Here is an 18,390-nt window from a genome sequence, read left to right on the forward strand (position 1 = left end):
TGCACAAATAGGTATACTACTGTGGCAGCCCACCCCAGAAACTTAGGAATGATGGGGTTCATTATCACATGCTTTTTTTTTTTACCTTCTTTGTCCTGACCCTTTTCCTTTCCCTTCTCCCATTCAACTTCCTTTCTTCACCAAGCTTTTGTTGCTGAACAAGTTTTTAGGCATTAGGATAGATTGGTCATGAGATAAGTCAGCTATAAACTACCCTGTTAGCATCCCAAAGGCAGGTGTGATGGTTAATTTCATATGTCACCTTGGCTAGGTTACAGTGTCCAGTTATTTGGTCAAGCAAGCTCTGGCCTGATTGTTACTGTGAGAATATTTTGTAGATAAATAACTGTTAACAGTTAATTGCATCTACAGCTGATTGCATCTACAATCAACAATGGAGATTGCCCTCGGCAATGCGGGGAGCCTCTTCATCCAATCAGTTGCAGGTGCCAGAAGACAGAATTGAGGATTTCACAAGTCAGAGAAGAAGGATTTCTACCTCAACTTCAGTCAGCTGCTTCCCCTGGGAAATTTGAACTCAACTTCTGCATCACTGGTATCAGAGTTTCCAGCTCGTGGCCTGCCCCACAGCATTCAGACTTACCAGCCTCCACAGTGGCATGAGCTAATTCCTCATCATAAATCTCTTGAGATATATATGTATGTACCCTTTCAGTTCTGTTTCTCTGGAGAACCCTGATTATATTTTATTCATATTTGAATCTTCAAGACCTAGAACACAATATATACACTACACATTGTTGAGTAAGGTAACATCATTTCAAATTTGAAGCAACTAGGAATTTCTTTGAGAGTACTGACAAGGTTTTTCATGTATATACTTGACCCAATTATAATCACAGTTGAGAGCTTTCAGTCAGACACAAACAAGAGTAGAAAAATAAACAAAAAAGAGTAGTAGAATTAGCTAAAGGCAGAAGTTTTAGAATCTCTTTCCTAAAACAAATCAAAGAAAATGGCTCTTTTGCTGTATTTGTGCTTTCATTATTGGTCTTTAAGTGGGACATTTCTGATTCTATCCAATTTGGTAGGAAAGACTGAGTGAAGCAAGAAGTATCACAAGGGAACTCATTCAGCCTTTGCAGCATCCCCTTTTCTACTGGAGCATGTGGCCCCCCTTTGTGGGCCTGGCCCTGCTGCTGTTCCTTCCTGGCAGTGGTCTAGACCATGGACACAGAGAAGGAAGGTTCTATTACTTACAGCAAATTTGTTTTTGTTGGTGACCCTGACTTCCTTTGTGTGCCCATTTGAAGACTCATGTTTTGCCCTGGTTTCTCTTTCTTTAAATCATTGTCTTGCAAAACTTAGGGTACTGCAGTCTTTTTAGAAATAGGACTCTGTATTGCTCTCATCAGCCCACAGGAATCCTGAACTCCACCCTCTTCCAGACTCAAAGGTTGGGTCTGTGTGATCTGCTGTATCGTTAATGCGACACTGACTGCCTGCTTGGAATCAGAGCATCACTGCCCTTGCACACCCCATAGCTGGGGAAGAGACAATCATGCCTTTAAGCTAATCACCACCAGCCCTAATAGTAAGCATGCTGCTTGTCTGGACTGGACTTTGGCCCGGTTTATCATGTTCTCTCTGCCTCACAAGGCTGTTTCTCTTCCTCACCCCCATCCCCACACTTGCAGCTATTTCCCCTCCATCCTCCAGGGGGTCAGGTCTAGGCTGGTTGTGGTCCCTTCCAAACTTCTCCATGGGGTGTGGCCACGGTTAACTGGACTATACTTGACCATGTCCCAAGATGCAGCTGTGGCAAATAAACTAAAGAAAAATGGCAATAGCAAACTCAAAAATCTCCTGATTGAGAGGATGCACAGTCTAAAATGAGCAAGATTGTCATTGATATCCACACTGAACTCATATAATTTGCCACAATCTTTAACATCAGTTATATCTTCTCCATTTCTTGATCAAAAACTATTCTTCTTTCATTTCAGGTCTTCTAAAGAACTGCTCAGCAGAAGTAAAAGGATAAGCAATTTAGAATGTGGACAGGATGCCAACTTTCTGGCAAGGAAGGGGGAGACAGGTCAGTCAGACCAGCTTCTAGACCTGCAAAATCTCAAAGTAAGATTTATCTCCTAATCTGGATGAGCCTGGTTCTCTTTGCCTGTGTGTCTGTAATTGCTCATGATTTTTCAGTGTTTGCAAACAACAGACAAAGGCTAGTCATTATAAGCCAAAAAGGAATGTATTGGTAGACTATGGGGTAGCTCACAGAATTAACAGGGAGGACAGAGAGTCAAACAGAGTTAGGGTCTGTGCCAATCTCAGTGGTATTATGATCCCAGTGCCACTTAGAGGGCCTGGCACAGAGAAAGAGGAGCATTTGTTGAATGATAATACAAAGAACTCTCCTGTCCCTTACTAGTTGTGTGATCTTGATGAATGAATTTTCCTTCACAATATGAGGTAGAAGAAATGTCACACTTATTTTATTTCTTTAAGTCAAATTTATTCTGCTACCCATCCCACTAGGCTGGCAGGAAATTTAATTTCAGTTGTTATGGTAGTTCTGATGGTTCCTTTCTGTCCCACCCTCCAGGGTGTTGTGAAAGACTAGGGTTTTGCATCCTCCAGAACTCTTAGGGAGGACTTTTGTTCTTTGACCACACTGAGAACTAAGCCTACACCAAGCCGAGTTTCTCAATGAGGCAGGTAATCTTAACCTACCCAAGAATACCTCAGAAGCATGCTCCTAGAATGTCTTGCCATCTGGCTATGGTATAGCAAGGTTCAGCTGATTCTCACAATTTTTCAGGCTTGAGGAATCAAATCTCTGTCCTGTGTTCATACAGCTTCTTCCCTTCTACTCTGTTCAAGGCGCTCACCTCTTGAGATATCTCTACTAGTGTAGGCCTTCCAAAATCAAAACCAGCAAGCTATGCTTTCAACTTGGCAACCCAAACGCTTCTGAGGTGAGGGAAAGCAATAGTCAGTCTTTCCCCAGGTCTTCACTGGGGAGGACAGAATTCAGTGTGAATGAAACACAGGTTAATATCTGTGTAGATTGTATTATTGTTCCCAATTACTCACTCATCTTTCTACAGGAGGATTAGACATACCCACCCATTGCTATGTGACTTGTGGTGCCCTCCTATGGGGGGATATATTCCCTGCCCCCACTGATGTCTTGCTTTGTCCAGTGGGATCTGAGCAGACATGAAGTGATATCTCAGTTGGAGTGGAAGCTTCAAGAATCACTGTGTTTCCACCGGCTCCTTTTGCTCTTTTCCCTCTGCTGTGAGTTTAGCCTGTCCCAAATAGAGCCTGTTCCTTTGGCCTAGATTCCAAAATGAAGAAAACATGTGGAAAAGACACACAGCCAACTTGCAGTTTGTGCAGAGTCCGTTTTGGAGCCAACCCACAGCCAAATGTAAAGTGACTGAGAAATAAATAAATAAATATGAGTGAGAAATAAATCTTTGTTATTGTAAGCTACTGAGATATGGGGGCTTTGGCTGTTTGAACTCATAACAGAATCTAGCGAAAGGTGACTTTAAACAATCTGGGTAATTGTCCTGCCACGTTGGAAAGGTGAGCTCCTTTCTCTGAGCCTCAATTTCATGACATGTAAGGTTAGGTGGTTGGGCCATATGATCTCCTAGGTCCTTTCCAGTTCTAGTCTTCTAGGATTCAAAATCAATGTACCCAGCTTCCTTCTCCATTCTGGGAGCATAGGGTTCATCCTTAAAGACCTCTTGGAAACTCCTGCTCTCTCCTCCCCATTATAACCTCTTCTCAAGCCTTTTAGATTTTAACCTAAGTATCTATGACACTATAGGAAACCAACATAGCAGAGTGGAAAGAACTAGGGCTCACAGCATGGACAAACTCGGTGCTAATCCCAGGAACCATTTAGTATGCGTTTGACCCTTGGTAAGATTCTCTTACCTAAGTTTTTGTTTTCCCATCTGTAAAATGGGGATAATGATAGAGTTTTGAGGATGAAATAAGATAATATATGTAAAGTTTCTAATACAGGAGTTGTCATGCATTAAGTATTCAATAAATGTTAATTCCCTTCTTTCTTTTAAATGTCCTTAAAGTTTTCTCCACCCAGGAGGATTTGCAACTTAATGGAAACTAATGTCCTAAGATAAAAGGAAGAAATTCTAAAATTGAATTTTGGCTATCAGTCTGTCAGATAGGGGAAGTGATTCCAGAGCTCCATAAATTAAATGCATGGAGAGTTGTCATCTCTGTCCTGAATAGGAGGGTATTTTGGATTGGTACTGGTGTTTGAGAGCAGCAAATAGTCTTCTACCTGGACAAGTGCTTCTTACTGACTTCAAATTATCCCTTGGATTCAGACTTTCATCTCTAACAAAGGAACACCATCCTGGCTGCCAGACTGCTTTGCCACATCTGCCTCACCTCTTTCTCTGCTCCAAATGGATTGTGCATTTCCTTTGTCCATAAAAGCTACTTTGAGGTTCTAGGGCTTCCAGACTTTTATCTTACAGATCGAGCAACCTCAGGACATCAGTGTTTGATCTTTAAGCCATAGAACCTAATTGGAATCCTAAAATGCAACTTCTAGATTTGGAGATGTCTTCACCTCCCCATCTCTCCTGACAATTCCAGTCTGGATGGCTAATCCAAACGTGCACTAAGACCTGAATATTTGGGTTAGAAATGGAAAGGGATGATGAAGGATGTTTTCCTTTGCTTTACCAGTTTTGACTTAGTTGCAGAGACAATGAAGGACTCTCTGAAGATACGTAAGTTGGAGCAATCCCTACATGGTGCAGAGGAGCAGCCATGCAAATAGCCAGGGGGAGAGAATTCCAGACAAAACAAGAGCAAAAGCTCTGAGAGGGGCACAATCTCGGTCTCTTTTAGAGGCAGGAAGCAGACCAGAGAGACTCTGATGCAGAGGGTAAGAGGTGAGTGCTAGGAGATGGAGACACATGAGATCATGTGGAGGCTTGTAGACCATGGGAGAACAGGAGAACTCCGAAGTCTATGCAGACAGGTCACGTGACCTGATATCCACTCTGAGATTACTCTACCTGCTATAAATGAAAATAAATGGGAGATGAAGGGGACAAGAGAATATTGTGGTTGCAAAAAAGAGATGATGGTGTCTTGGACTAGGGTTTTAAGAGGAGATGGTGAGAAGTGGTCTGATTCAGAATATCTTTTAGAGGAGAAGCAAAGAATGTGCTAAAATAGGTTGGGCGTGGAGTGTACGAAAAAAGAGAGGACATATGACTGACTTCCAGTTTTTTAAACTGAACAGCTGGAAAAGAGACAGGCCATTTCCTGAAATGGGGAAGAGTGAGTAGGAGCAAGATTTGGCAGAGGGGCGTCAAGCATTTTGTTTGAGACACATTAATTTTGAGAAATACGTAAGTCTAGAGCAGGAGTCATAAAACTTTTCCTGTAATGGGCTTTGCAGGGCCATATGTCTCTGTTACAGATTCTCCTTTGGTGTTTTTTCAACCTTGAAAAGTATAAAAACCATTCTCAGCTCTAAGGCTATACAAAAACAGGCCACAGGCTGCATTTGGTTGATGGGCCACAGTTTGGTGAACTTGATGCAGAAGGCAGGGATAGGGGTGTGAATTTGGGTACTGTCAGCACACAGATAGCCCAGGGACTAGAAGAGATCATCCAGGAAAAGAGATTAGACAGAGGAGACAGGAGGGATGAGGACAGGGCTCTCCGGGCCAACACATTTAGAGTTCGGGCAGAAGAGGAGTGGCCAGGAAAGGACCCTGCGGTTGGAGGAAAACTAGGAGGGGAGCATCGATCAGATTTTACTCTGTTATTCCATGGTAACAGATAGTCCCCACATCTCACAAGCATACACATATATTTCTCACTCACATGTTGGCTGCAGTTTTGTGCTGGCTCTGGTCCCACATCTTCTTTGCTCCAGACCCAGAGTGAAGGAGAAGCACCCATATGGACATGCTGTGATGGAGGGAAAACAGCAATGGCAGGACCATGCAATGACTCTTAACAATTCTGCTAGGGCGTCTGTCCCTTCCCTTCCCCTTCAATGGCCAAGCCTCAGGCCACCAGGGTGGGAGGTGTAATCTCCTCACAGGGAGATGCAGTGAAGGGTTAGGAACACTAATACAACTATTACAAGGGGTGTGATGGTAGAAAAGCCTAGAGAACAAGGTAATTCAAGAAATAGGGAGTGGTTAGCTAGCTCAAATGCTGCTGAGAGGTTGCGCAAGATGAAGTCAGGGAACTGACCTTTGGGTTTGGAACTATAGAGGTCTTTTGTTTCATCAGTAGCTCATTCTTCTAAGCTGGCAAGATTAACATGTTCTTTCTGTGCTAGAAGCACATGGGAGCAATAGTGCTGTCAGCCCGCCCCTTGAAGAGCAACTCTTACTACTTCTGTCCTCTTAAAATGGAGCTGGTTAAAGATATGTGATGTCTGGGACAGCTTATGGGCTCCTAAATCCAAGATATTTGGCTACAAGTAGACAGTATCCTGGATTTTGATTTGCATAGCCATGATTATATGCATTATTGGAGAGGAGTCTTTGGCTAAACAAACAGCATCTATTACGCCTTCCAAAGAAAAATAATCTGAGAGAAAAAAGGAAGCACTGACTAATAAGTTTGCACTTTGCAGAAGATCCTCTACTCTCCTCCTTCCTATTAGTCAGATTTTCCTGGGCCAGCCCTCACGCCTTCCCCAGAGCTCTTTGTTTGTCTGCAAGGAAACTGTGCTTGAGTTTGCAAAAGTGGGGGTGGGGATTGCTATGGTGAAGCCATAGCGAAGGTGTTGAAATGAAATGCTGTTTCTTTTTATGCCTTAATATGTGCCTAATAGAAAATTTTAAATGATATAGGTGGCTCACATATGTCACACTTTAACTTTGAAGGTTGAAGTGACCCCTAGCTTCCCTCAATTATAACTGGATAATTAGAGCAAGGCTGGGAGGGGCAGGAGGCAGTGGAAACTGTGCTATGAGGCCGAGAGTGCTCGTCTGTGGATGGGGGTGAGGATAGGAGATAATATTGGGCAACCAGAGAGCAGTGTAATATTATGCATGTAAGAGACTTGGAAAGAGGCAGGAGATGAGATACAGGGTCCAGCAAGGACCCAAGTCAAAGTGCAATTTTCTGCAATTCCCATGGAATACGTTACCACTGCTGATGTCTGGGTTGAATGAGAGTTTACCAGTTCCTCACCTCACAGTATCCCCCCAAATCTGCCCAATCAGGAAAGTCTGGGCTGTTTCAGTCTAGCCAGGTACCACCTGGACTAACCCTATCTGTCATTTATCAGGCAGAAGGAGGGGAAAGAAGCCCAGGGGTGTGCCCTGTTGGATCCCTTCTCTCCACCACTCTTTTCCACCAAGATCTTTTCTTCTTTTAGCACCAGGAAAGCATTCTCTGGGAAGTCTGTTTCCGGGGATCTGCCAGTTCTATAATTTCTGATCCTTCAGTATTATCCTGCAAGTGCAGAGGGAGCATTTTTTCAGAATTCTTTTCGGCCTTAACAGCAGCCTTGGCTTTGTTTTGTTGGGGAGTATACATCCCAGGTCCTTTCAATGGGAGTGGCTGAAGTCCACACCAGGCAAAGCTGGCATCCCCCACTTGGGTGGGGATGAGTGGCTGAGCATGCCGAGTTTCAGAAAGACAGGCAAGAGCAAGCTATAGTTAATGCAGCCAAGTACCAGTATCCATGGCTCTGTGCTGAATTTGGGGAGAGTGAAGGCAACCAGGTAGGCATGCACCCTAAATGGCCCATGTGGTCCCATTAACTGCAAACCCTCTGCAGACAGGAGGTCTTTCTTCCATTTAAGATGGGAGCCATGAGTATTGCAGAGGTTTCCATTGGCAGCCTGAAGGCTGAATATGGCCCTCTATCGTATTTTGTTTGGATCTCACAACGTTTTAAAAATTTGAGTCAGCCTTGGAAAATCAGAACATCTCACATTTAACCCTGGAGTTTGAGCTTCCCTTGAACACTCCCAAGATAACCCTGGGTCAGGTTATCAGTGGGTGGGGTGGAGTCACAGGATCCCCAATGCCCAAGGCCCAGAATCCCTGCCACACACATGCAATCTGTGCATATGCATGAGCTCCACCAAATCCAAACACGGAGGTTGTCTAGCTGGTTTATGGAGTCATCTGTGATTCTGTCAGGGCACCTTTTCCTGATGGGAAAGCCAGAATGAACTTTGCCATCAAGAAAGCAGTTGGAGGCAGGTTTGTGTGTGTTTGTGTGCTTGGAGGTATAAGACTTAAGCGAAGCTGAAGGTTCTAGAAGGGTGAGATTAGGTTCCTGGATGTTCAGCCAACAGAATGTGTTTCCAAGACGTGGATCACACAGAGGAGGAGAGAAAAGTGAGGGAGTTGTGGAGGGAGAAGCTTCACCCATATTCCAAGTTCATCTATAATTTACCTCTGCTTACCCACCCCGTAAGGCTATGAACAAGAAAACCTAGTTAGCCATCAACCAAAAGCCATGCGATTGTTTCAGCTTCTTTAAAATAGTGGATTTATCATTCAGAAGGATGCATTTCCCCTACAAGTAAAAGGAAAAGACAATACAGCAACAGCATGGGGTCTGGGTGAGTGAGAACAGGTTGTATGCTGAGTTGTTGACCCAGTCAGTTGAATGAAGGGACGCTCTGCTCTCTTAGCAATAAATGGAAAGCAGATCATGCCCCATGTGCTCACACATATCAAGGTCCAAAGAGCAGATCAATAAATACCCCATGTTGGGTACCCTGGGGGAGAAGAACCAAAAACAAAACAAAAAAAACTTCCTTGCTTTAAACAGTCATCTCCTGTGGTATCCCCATGTTTGGCTTTTATTTTAAAGTAACAATTTAAAAAAATAGTAGAAAAAGGACAGTAACCCAAATCCAACAGTGGGTTTATATGTTTTAAAAAAGCAAATTGCATTAAAGTCTACTGCTGAAGAAAGACCTGAGTTTCCTTCACATTCCTGAGGTGGAATCTAGATATCTTTTATAAACTTGAATCAGCTCTGGTTACTGTTTTGAACTGGTTTCCCCTTGAAGCAAGAAAAGACTTTTGAAAGTCCATCAGTCCACAGTGTGTTTTCCGTTTTTGCAATTTCTAATTCAGGAGGCCAATTTTAGCCACACCGGGCAGATTTCTGAAGGAGGGTCAGGGCTTACATGTTCTAATGACTGGTTTATATTGAGGATCAAATTAGGCCCTTTTAACTTATCATGCGCCTGGCCAAGTAGTAGTTTCCCACTGACAGTGATGGGAGTGTGAACTATTCATTAAGTCACATGTTTGTATGTCTATTTATTTGGAGTGAGGATGGGGCTGAAAGAAAGAGCTGTTAGAAACGGAGAGATTGACTGATACTTGACTTGCATTTAATTTTAAGCATGTTCAGCAATTTCCTCCTGAATGCCAAATCCTATAAATGCAATCTAAAACAAACCAACGGAAAGCAAGCAAGCCAGCAAACAGAAACGGCTATGCCTGACCCATCAGGAGACCTGTTCTAGATCTTCCCATCCAGGAAGTTACATTTTCCTTGCTCCATGCCCAGTGTGCAGGGATGGCTCTGAACTGGCAGCCTGTAGTTCTGAAGAAGGAATTACATTTTTCCTTTAGACACCAGTGGCCATTTATATACCCTAATCTTGTGATAGCCTTTGCATTGCTGAGTTTCATGATGTTGTTTATCCTTGAACTTGTGAATGAATTTTCTGCCCAACTGAGCTCTAAACTCATTGAGAGTAGTGGGTGTGTCTTGTGCCTTTAGGCTCCGGCTCTCAGCACAGGGCTGTGCCCACAGTGGGTTCTAAGAAACAATTTGCTGAACATATAGCACAGCGGTTGATTTGGAGTGTGGAATCTGCACAAAATGGGGATTATCTTTGCCCTTGTTACAGGTTAAGGCAAGGGGGAGGAGACTTATTCTAACAATAGCTCAGTGTCAGTATATCGCCTCTAAATACCATGCCCAAAGGAGAGCGTATCGTCTATGACAGTGCCTTTCATTTGCTTTTCCTGGTCTTATATTCCTTTATCTGTGCACTCCTACACACACACACTCATGGACACACACTGACTTTGCAGGCTCCCTCTCTGTTTTACTTCTATATTCTTCCTTACTCTCCTTTTCTGGAAATACTCAATTTTGTAAAAAAAAAAAAAAAAAAGTTGAGCTCAGTGCCTAAGGTCAAAAACATTTGGGTGATATTTCCCAAGAACCAAAAGTTTAGGGAATAGATTGATTACTAATGTCAGTTTTTAAAAAAAGTGTTTTAACTAAACAGATGTTTTAAAAAGTGTTTTAACTAAACAGATGTCTAGAATGCAAGATCATCAAGGCTTCAAGCTGCACATATTGCTTTACCTTTTATACTAATACAAGTTTTACAAGGATTTGAGGAGCCAAGGAAGAAGGGATCTCTTGGGAAGAGAAAGGCTATTACAACATGCTCTTTGAGTGCCGTAAGCTGTCTGGGACATTCTGAACAATGAAGGCAATTGAAAGTTCAAATGAGTAGGTGATCTTGACATCTTTACAAGGCACCGCCTAGAATACCCCAGCACTGGAGTTTCAATGGGCCTCAAGACATCCTTCCTTTGGCACAATCTTCCCATCTTGATGGGCCAGGGTTCAAGACCTTCCTTTACATTACACATGCCCAGGCAAATTTTAGGTTCATTCTCAATGTCTTTGTTTTTTTTTCCAAATAAGTTTGTTTTAAAGAGGAATTCTCACCCCCCGCCCCCAAATATCTCCACCCAAACACCATTACTTCAAATCCCCCTACTCGTTTTCTCAAAATCTATGAGAAAAATATTCACTGAGCAGTACAAACTACCCCATGAAAGGATATAGCCAAAGCTATGAGGCTAAACAGGATTGTAACAATCAGGTTTTTTAAAGTCCAGTCCAATACTTTTTAAAAATCCATTTTGCATATAAATGCAAAATTGTTACTCAAAGCAACACATTTTATTCCTATAGAACAGCCATTCTCAACCCCAGTTTCATATTAGGAGAAACTAGGGAACTTTGGAAAAAAAATCGCTCATGTGTGGCCTGGACTTACCCCCAGTTTCTGAATGATGGGTTTGTGTTAGGGACCAATACCCCCTAATATGCAGCTAGGGTTAGGAAAAATTGCTCTAAAAATCAATTGCTTAGAAAAACTCTGAGAATTAAAAGTTTGCCAAGAAAATCATTCTATATTGAAACTTTAAAAGATTCAGATTTTCCAAATCTCTGTATATTGCTTGACTGATAGAAAATATATTCCTTACTCCAAATAGCTCACCATCCTTTCAGCCCCTGAATTATTAGGGAGATGCTATTACACCATGTAGAGAGGACAGAAACTATTGAGCAATTTCACCACCACCAATCAATGCAAGTTACACAATGACAGCAGAGTCTTTGAGGGGCATTTAAAAATCCTCACATTTCAGGTGATCTCAAGTATCAAATAATCCCCATGTCTAGAAGAAACTCCACTGGAAAGGGGTGCTCTGCAGCCCACATTACCTTAATTAGCAATTTAGCTACACAAGCCCTGTAGAGAACTGGCCTAATTTGGTGGAGCTGGGTTGAGAGCCAGTTCTCTGGAACTTGGCAGCAAGTGAAAGCTCTATGGGTGCCAATTAACCAGAGTTGCCTTCAACCCCTAGCTGCTTAGTGAGGCTTTTTAATGTTTGTTGGTTTTTCATTAAAGATTGATCCAACTCTGCTGATTTCTAATATCCTTTTATTTGGTAAGTCAATCCCAGGCTGGCACTGCCACATAACACAAAGTGTTTAAAAAAAGAAAAGTCTTGGCTGAAAGTGACTTGCACAATTCAGCTCTCTAGTTCCAGGAGAAGGCAAAAAAAAAAAAAAAAAAAAAAAAGGCAGCTGGAGTGAGATGCAAGGTCCTCTCTCAGAGCTGTGAAAGGCTGGGGGCTATGGGTGCTCAGGGGTCCTGGGAGGGGAGACAGAGAGAGGCAAGTGAGAATCTTAACCACCATTATACCCATGGGACAAAATTCTTAATGCTGTCTTATTTCTACAACTGCTTTAGGATTATTACCATGGGTCTTTAAGGTAAGGAAAGTTTGCAAAAGAGGATAGTTTGGCCTACTGGGGAAGGGAAGTGAGGTCAAAATAGTACCAAAAAGCCTCATTTTGAGCATCATTGCCAGAACCACCACCATGGCCAGGTTGAAGAAATGGAGTCCACCAGCCTCTTGAATATTCTGATTGGCTGGATGGTGTAGCCCACCTAACCAATCAGATGGAGCCTCTCTGAGGCAACTGCAGACAAGCTGGAAACCAAATTCTCAAGTCTGGCGAGATTCCCACTGCCAATTAACTTCTATCTAATGAGATATGCTGACTAAAATTTCTGGCAGAAACTAATAAATACTTGATAAAAGCTTCATTCATAACTTGCCCCATGTGGGGCTATGTGGAGGGAGGCGTTACAACAATGCATTGTGGGAACACAGACACAGGGTGTGACAGAAACTTTCAGCAAATGGTCCCTTTATTACTTGCACAGAACAAAGAGTTCAGAACGGGCACATAAGCTCTTTGTCACTTACATAGCACAAAGAGTCCAAAAGAAAAAGGGAAGAAGTCCCATCATGGCAGATCTTCCATAGTGGCTGAAAACTGCTCTGGATTGGGGTCTGTCAATGGCAGGTCCACATGCCTCACTTCCTACTGGAGAAGAGAGACAAATCTATACAGTTTGAGTATAGTTTTTATCCACCTCAGCAGGAAGGGGGCCCGGCCACTGAGAATTTCTGTTTTGATAAGCATCTGGGCTGCTTGTTCCTGGTTTCTGGATTTATGGGCTGGCAGGGCCTTTTCGTTAGACTTAACATCTCCCCCAGGTTGTGGAATGGAGGTGGGGGTAGCAGAAAGCCATAGCATGGCTGCTCAGTGTGTGCTCATGACTTCCTCAGAGAAGAAGGTCGGGGAAGGTGAAGTCTGGCCGATGGCCACTTAACAGGTGTCTGAGGTCTCCCTAACAGACTATTCGTCCGTCTGTGAGGGTGATGGTAGTGTGTGCTGACTGAGGGGGCTGACAGTCTAAGGAGTTGTCCCACCTTCCACCATGGCCAAGGGCACCAAAGAGTTCAAGACGCACAGTCTAATCTTCTAGGGGCTGGTGGGTATTTTGTTTAATACGCCTCTTGTTGTTCTTATATTTGAAAAGTCCTGCTCCCAGGGCTTCAACAATAGTGTCTAGTAAATACCAGGTTAACTGGGATTCTTGGGGAGGAGTGTCTTGGTTAATCACATTTCCTTGTTAACTCTGGATTCACTAGAAAATGCCTGTTGCTGCCAGCCTTGTTTTCATTCATTCTCTCTCTAAATATAAATATGTGTGTGCATATGTTTGTTTATGTGTGCATATATATTTTCCTGCCTTATACAGCCCAGTCATAGAAAGCATAGCTCAGAAAATGAAACTGGATCTTTTGTTTGCTTAGCCAAGGCTGTGTAGCCCTGTGGGTTAATACTACTCATCAATTCTTAGGACAGGAGTAAAGAAGGTCAAAAGTTGACGGATATAGCATAGAAGTTACTTTCTGCCCCAATATCCTGATAAAGTTATGTTTTCTAGTTATTTTTCTCTTTCTTCCAAAATGAGAATGCCACAAAACAAAATATAAACCCAGTCCCAGCCATCGGTAACTGAGTGCAGTGGATGGCTGAACTGCTGTAATTTGAGAGTTTGCTGCATTTGTTTCTCTCTGTGGCTTTTGCCATTTAGCTGCCGGACTGCCTTGTCATTTCTCATTTCTGCAGCTCCAAGTTGTGGACTCATATATACTCATCTTAAAGCAGAATCTTTTATAAATCCCGAGGAACCAGATTTGTTGCCAATCTCCCCATGACTTTTTCCTGAGAAGGTCAGGGAAGGCAGGAGGAGAGAGGAGTACTTGGATCGCTATGTATCTCCGTGAACTCTCACTCTCTTGGTGACCTCTTCTAATCTCATGGTTTATATACCGTCTACATGGTGACAAATTTAGGTATCCAGCTTGGACCTCCCTCCTGAGCTCCTGTGTATCCAGCTGCCTACTCAGAGCTCCACTTGGGAGACTAATAGGCATTTCAAATTTAACCAGTTCATAACTGTTATCCACAAGACTTCCTGTCAAATCAGCCCCTCCCCACTTGTCTCCTTCTCAGTTAAGGGCAACTCCATCCTCATGGATGGACAGGCCTCAGATCTGGGGTCATCCTCAACTCTTCTTTTTATCTCACACCCCCTCCTTTTAGCACTACCTTCAAAGTAAATCTAGAATTTGACAATTTCTCTCCACCCCTGCTGCCAGGGTTTGGGTCCAAGTCTTCTGCTCTCGCCTAAATAAATGCAGTCACCGCCTATCAGGCCTCCTTGCTTCTGTCCTTGCTCCTCTAGCATCTGTCTTCTCCACAGCAGCCTGAGTGGTCCCATGAAGGTGCAGTCAGTTCCCGTCATTCCCAGGCTTGAATGCTCCCCTGGCTTCTCATCACGCTTGGAGTTAAAGCCCAAGTCCTCACGGGGACCCAGAAGGCCCTCCCTGACCTCATCTCCTCATGCTCTCCTTTACTTCCCTCTTCACTACCTTGCTGAGAAATGATACCTCACAGGGTGAAAGAAATGATGGTGACCAAAAGAAAGCTGTTAAAAATACAGCACAACTAGAAAATCCTCAGGATCAGGCAGTGTGTGTGTGTGTGTGTGTGTGTGTGCACGTGCAGCATTGAGTGCCTCAACCACACCAGGCAGTCTTCTACTGCAGGGCCTTTGCACGTGCTTCTCCTTCTGCCTGAAGTACTCTTCCCCTGGATGTCTGAGGGCTCACTCTCTGACTTCTCTAGGTCCTTACTCACACATCACCTTCTCCCTGATTACACAATCTCAAATTTCTTTTTTTAAAATTAATCAACTTTCTTTACCAAATAAATAAATAAATAAATAAAACATTTCCAGACAAAATAAAACAAAGGAAAAGGACAAACAGATATCCTGAAATAACTGCATTGCTTCCAACAAGCTCCTACCATACTGCAAGAAACTTAACAAACCATAGTCATTCCTGAGCATTCCCATATCATTGAGATTACCCTCAATATCCTATCTGTTCTTGTTAGATTATCGTTTCCCCTTCACTAACTGCAATCTATCTCTAGGTCAATCTCAAATTTCAAAGCCCACCCCACTGCCCACATTTCCTACTACAATTTTTGCTCCTTAGTAACTATTACTATCTAATGCCCTGCACATTTTACTTATGCTTTTTATTGTCTGTCTTCCCCCCTAGACTGTAAACTTCATGAGGACCAGGATTTCTACCTAGCTGACACATGGGAGACAGTCAATAAATATTTGCTCAGTGAGTAAATTAGCCATAGATTTATTGAGGGCATTCTTGGTTTAAGACCCCATGCTCTCTGCTATGGGAGCTATAAAGGCCTAAAAGATAGTCCTTGTCCTCCAGGAGCTCCCTCTCCAGTTGGCAAGGAGATGAGAGCCGACAATATAAAACAGTTTGGCAAGTGCCAAATGAGCAACCCAGAAAATAATGCAAACAGGCTTTGTAGGAGGCAGAGACCAGGCAGGGCACTGTGGATAAGGAAGGCCTTGAACTTGACCTTGGAAGAAGGGGAAAGTTAGATGCCCAGAAGAAGTGGGAAGGCATTTTAGGTGGGGGACATACACTGCAGCCTTCCTCCTTAATGATTTCGCAGATAGGACCCTCAGCACTGCCAGGGCAGAGGCCAGGTGGAGAGCTGATGGGGTCCCTGTCTCGGCCTTTGACTTGCTGCCATGGGTCACATTCAAGAAACATGTGCATCCATACTTCGGAGTGTCCTGGTCACTCTAAGCTGGGCATCTAAGCCTGATGCTTCTTTTGTCATCTAAAATCCAAGAGGAACACTCATGCTTCCCTAGAGCTGGCTTCCCGGGGGAGTGTATTTTGGGAGATGGGAAGTCTAATTTAGAGAAACAGTACACGCCACACAGGTCGGTTAATCCTGGAGTTTTATCTCTATAAATGAGGTAAAGATATCTCATTTAAAGACATTTCTGGGTGATGAGTAGTTCCATATAATTGACATTTACAGATGAGTCAAGTCTATCTTTTTTAAGCACCAAAGCTTAAAACTCTGTTGTGTGCCTCTCTTGTGGCACTGTTTTATGATACTCAGTGGTTGAGGCTGGTTAGACAGTGAGTTGCTCACTCAATGCTGCACGTGCACACACACACACACACACTGCCTGATCCTGAGGATTTTCTAGTTGTGCTGTATTTTTAACAGCTTTCTTTTGGTCACCATCATTTCTTTCACCCTGTGAGGTATCATTTCTCATTCTTGGTTTTCTCCTCTGATTATCTGTGGTCTGGGACTCTAGATGAAGTAATTTATTTTAATTACTATTTAAACCCAGTCTTTGATCAAGAGCCTTGAGAACTCTCCTCTCAGTAAAACACGTGCCCCTCAGTGCCCGGAATTCTCATCATCACTGTGTTCCACTAAGACCCTCACCTCTTCTTTGTTAGCCACATTCCATTCTGATATTTAGCTGTGTTCAAGATGAGTGAAGGTACCAGGTTCTAATTTTTGAATATGTGAACTGTTACTGTGATTATAATTCTAGGACACCACAAAGAAACAACATGGGTTCTTAACTATGCCAATGGCAACTTCAGTGGTAGGTGCCAACTGATAAGCAGATTTGAGTAGACAATGTGTGTGTCAGTTACTTGAAAAGAAAGTGGAGCATTTCCCATAGTTACCTATCTCAGATACAATATTTTGAAAAAGATTATAAGAAGAATTGACCCATCCCAGCAAGGAAAGAGGTATTCTGAGCCTGTTCTTTGCTTCAGGAGTGATGGTGCTGTTGTCAGGCAATGGGAGGCAGGACCCGAGGGTCTTTGACAGTAGCACTAGGGAAAGTTCTAGCAGCTAGGAGGGAGGGCACCCTGGAGTCCAGTGTTGGCTGTCAGTGGCAATCCAGCACATGGAACAACTGAGCCTAATGTCAAGGTTCCTTCCTGCTGAATTCAGCCAATTTTGTAAATGGGCAGGGGAGACAAAGAAATGGAGGCTTGCAATACCTGGCACTGATTTTTGGTCTGTCACAAAGGGTAAGTAAAGGGACCTGGATATGGGATAGGGGAAGAAGAGAGGAATTAAGCATATCTTAAGGATAAGCATCATTTGCTACTATGTCCCACATAGGGTTTTTCCCCCCTCCAGTGTTAGTAATGATGTTTCCATTTTAGTTTCTTTGGCTGCTCAAGCAAATACCATGAAATGGGTCAGGTTAAACAATGGGCATTCATTATCTCATGGTTGTGAGGCTTAAAAAAAGTCCAAATTAAGGCACCATCAAGGCAATGCTTTCTTCCCCAAAGACTAGCATTCTGGGGCTGCCTGCTGGTGATCCTCGGTCCTCGATTCTCTGTCACATGGCAATGCACACGGCAGCCTCCCCTGGCCTCTCCGTTCTCTTCCAGGTTCCATTGAATTTCAGCTTCTTGCTTCTTTGGCTTTCTCTGTGTGTGTCTGAATTTCTTTCTGCTTGTAACAGACCCCAATAATAGGATTAATACCCATCCTGATTGAATTGGGTCACACCTTAACTGAAGTAGCCTCACCCAAAGGTCCTACTTACAATGGGTTCACACCCACAGGAATGGATTAGGTTTAAGTACTTGTTTTTCTGAGATTCATTCAGCTCCAAAGCACGTTTCTCTAGCTGAACCTAGATCAGTGAAGGGAAGGCATGATTCCCACCTTCGAAGGACTCACATTCAGGGACAGGCACTCTGCGAAGGATTCCCCACCAACTGAACCATGATAAGGGGTTGACAAAAAGTCCCATTGTTCATATGCTTTATGATTTAAGTCTAAAGGCCAACACCTGAATTATAAGTTCCTGTAAGAATAAGCTACCGTAACAAAGAGATTCAAGATGCAATGGCTAACTCAAGATGGAAATCGATTTCTTGCTCACCTAATAGTCCAAGGTAAATGATCTGAGTCAGGAGGATGCTTTGTCCGTACAGTCATTCAGGAATCCAGGTCCCTTCCGTCTTATTTGTTCTCCACCTTCTAAACCATTGTCCTTGTCTGCAGAGGTGCCATGTCCAGGTGGCAGCCATCAGGAAGGAAGAAGAACATGGAAGGGCAAGCTTGCAAGGTGTTACAGGCTCGTGTGGAAGGGGCACACTCCCTTCCATTGAGCGGACATGGTCACGTGACCATGGTTTGCTACAAGGGGCCACGGAAGATGTGGGACTTTTCTGGGCAGCGGCAACAACTCTGTCACCCTGGAAGAGTGGGAGAGTGGATCTAGGTGAGCAACTATCAGATTCTGGCTCACCTTACATTTTGATCTGGTGATT

At 43.4% G+C, this 18,390-nt stretch overlaps 1 long non-coding RNA gene across 1 annotated transcript; it reads left to right on the forward strand.

Annotated features, from left to right (window-relative positions):
• The first annotated feature begins 293 nt into the window (after positions 1-293).
• Positions 294-18,150, forward strand: LOC119528975. The gene is made up of 3 exons (XR_005215794.1): positions 294-660; positions 1,968-2,097; positions 18,122-18,150. It is a non-coding gene; the product is annotated as an uncharacterized LOC119528975 (long non-coding RNA).
• The last annotated feature ends 240 nt before the right edge of the window (positions 18,151-18,390 follow it).

This window comes from Choloepus didactylus, chromosome 3 (assembly GCF_015220235.1).
Source record: "Choloepus didactylus isolate mChoDid1 chromosome 3, mChoDid1.pri, whole genome shotgun sequence".
Lineage (NCBI taxonomy): Eukaryota > Metazoa > Chordata > Mammalia > Pilosa > Megalonychidae > Choloepus > Choloepus didactylus.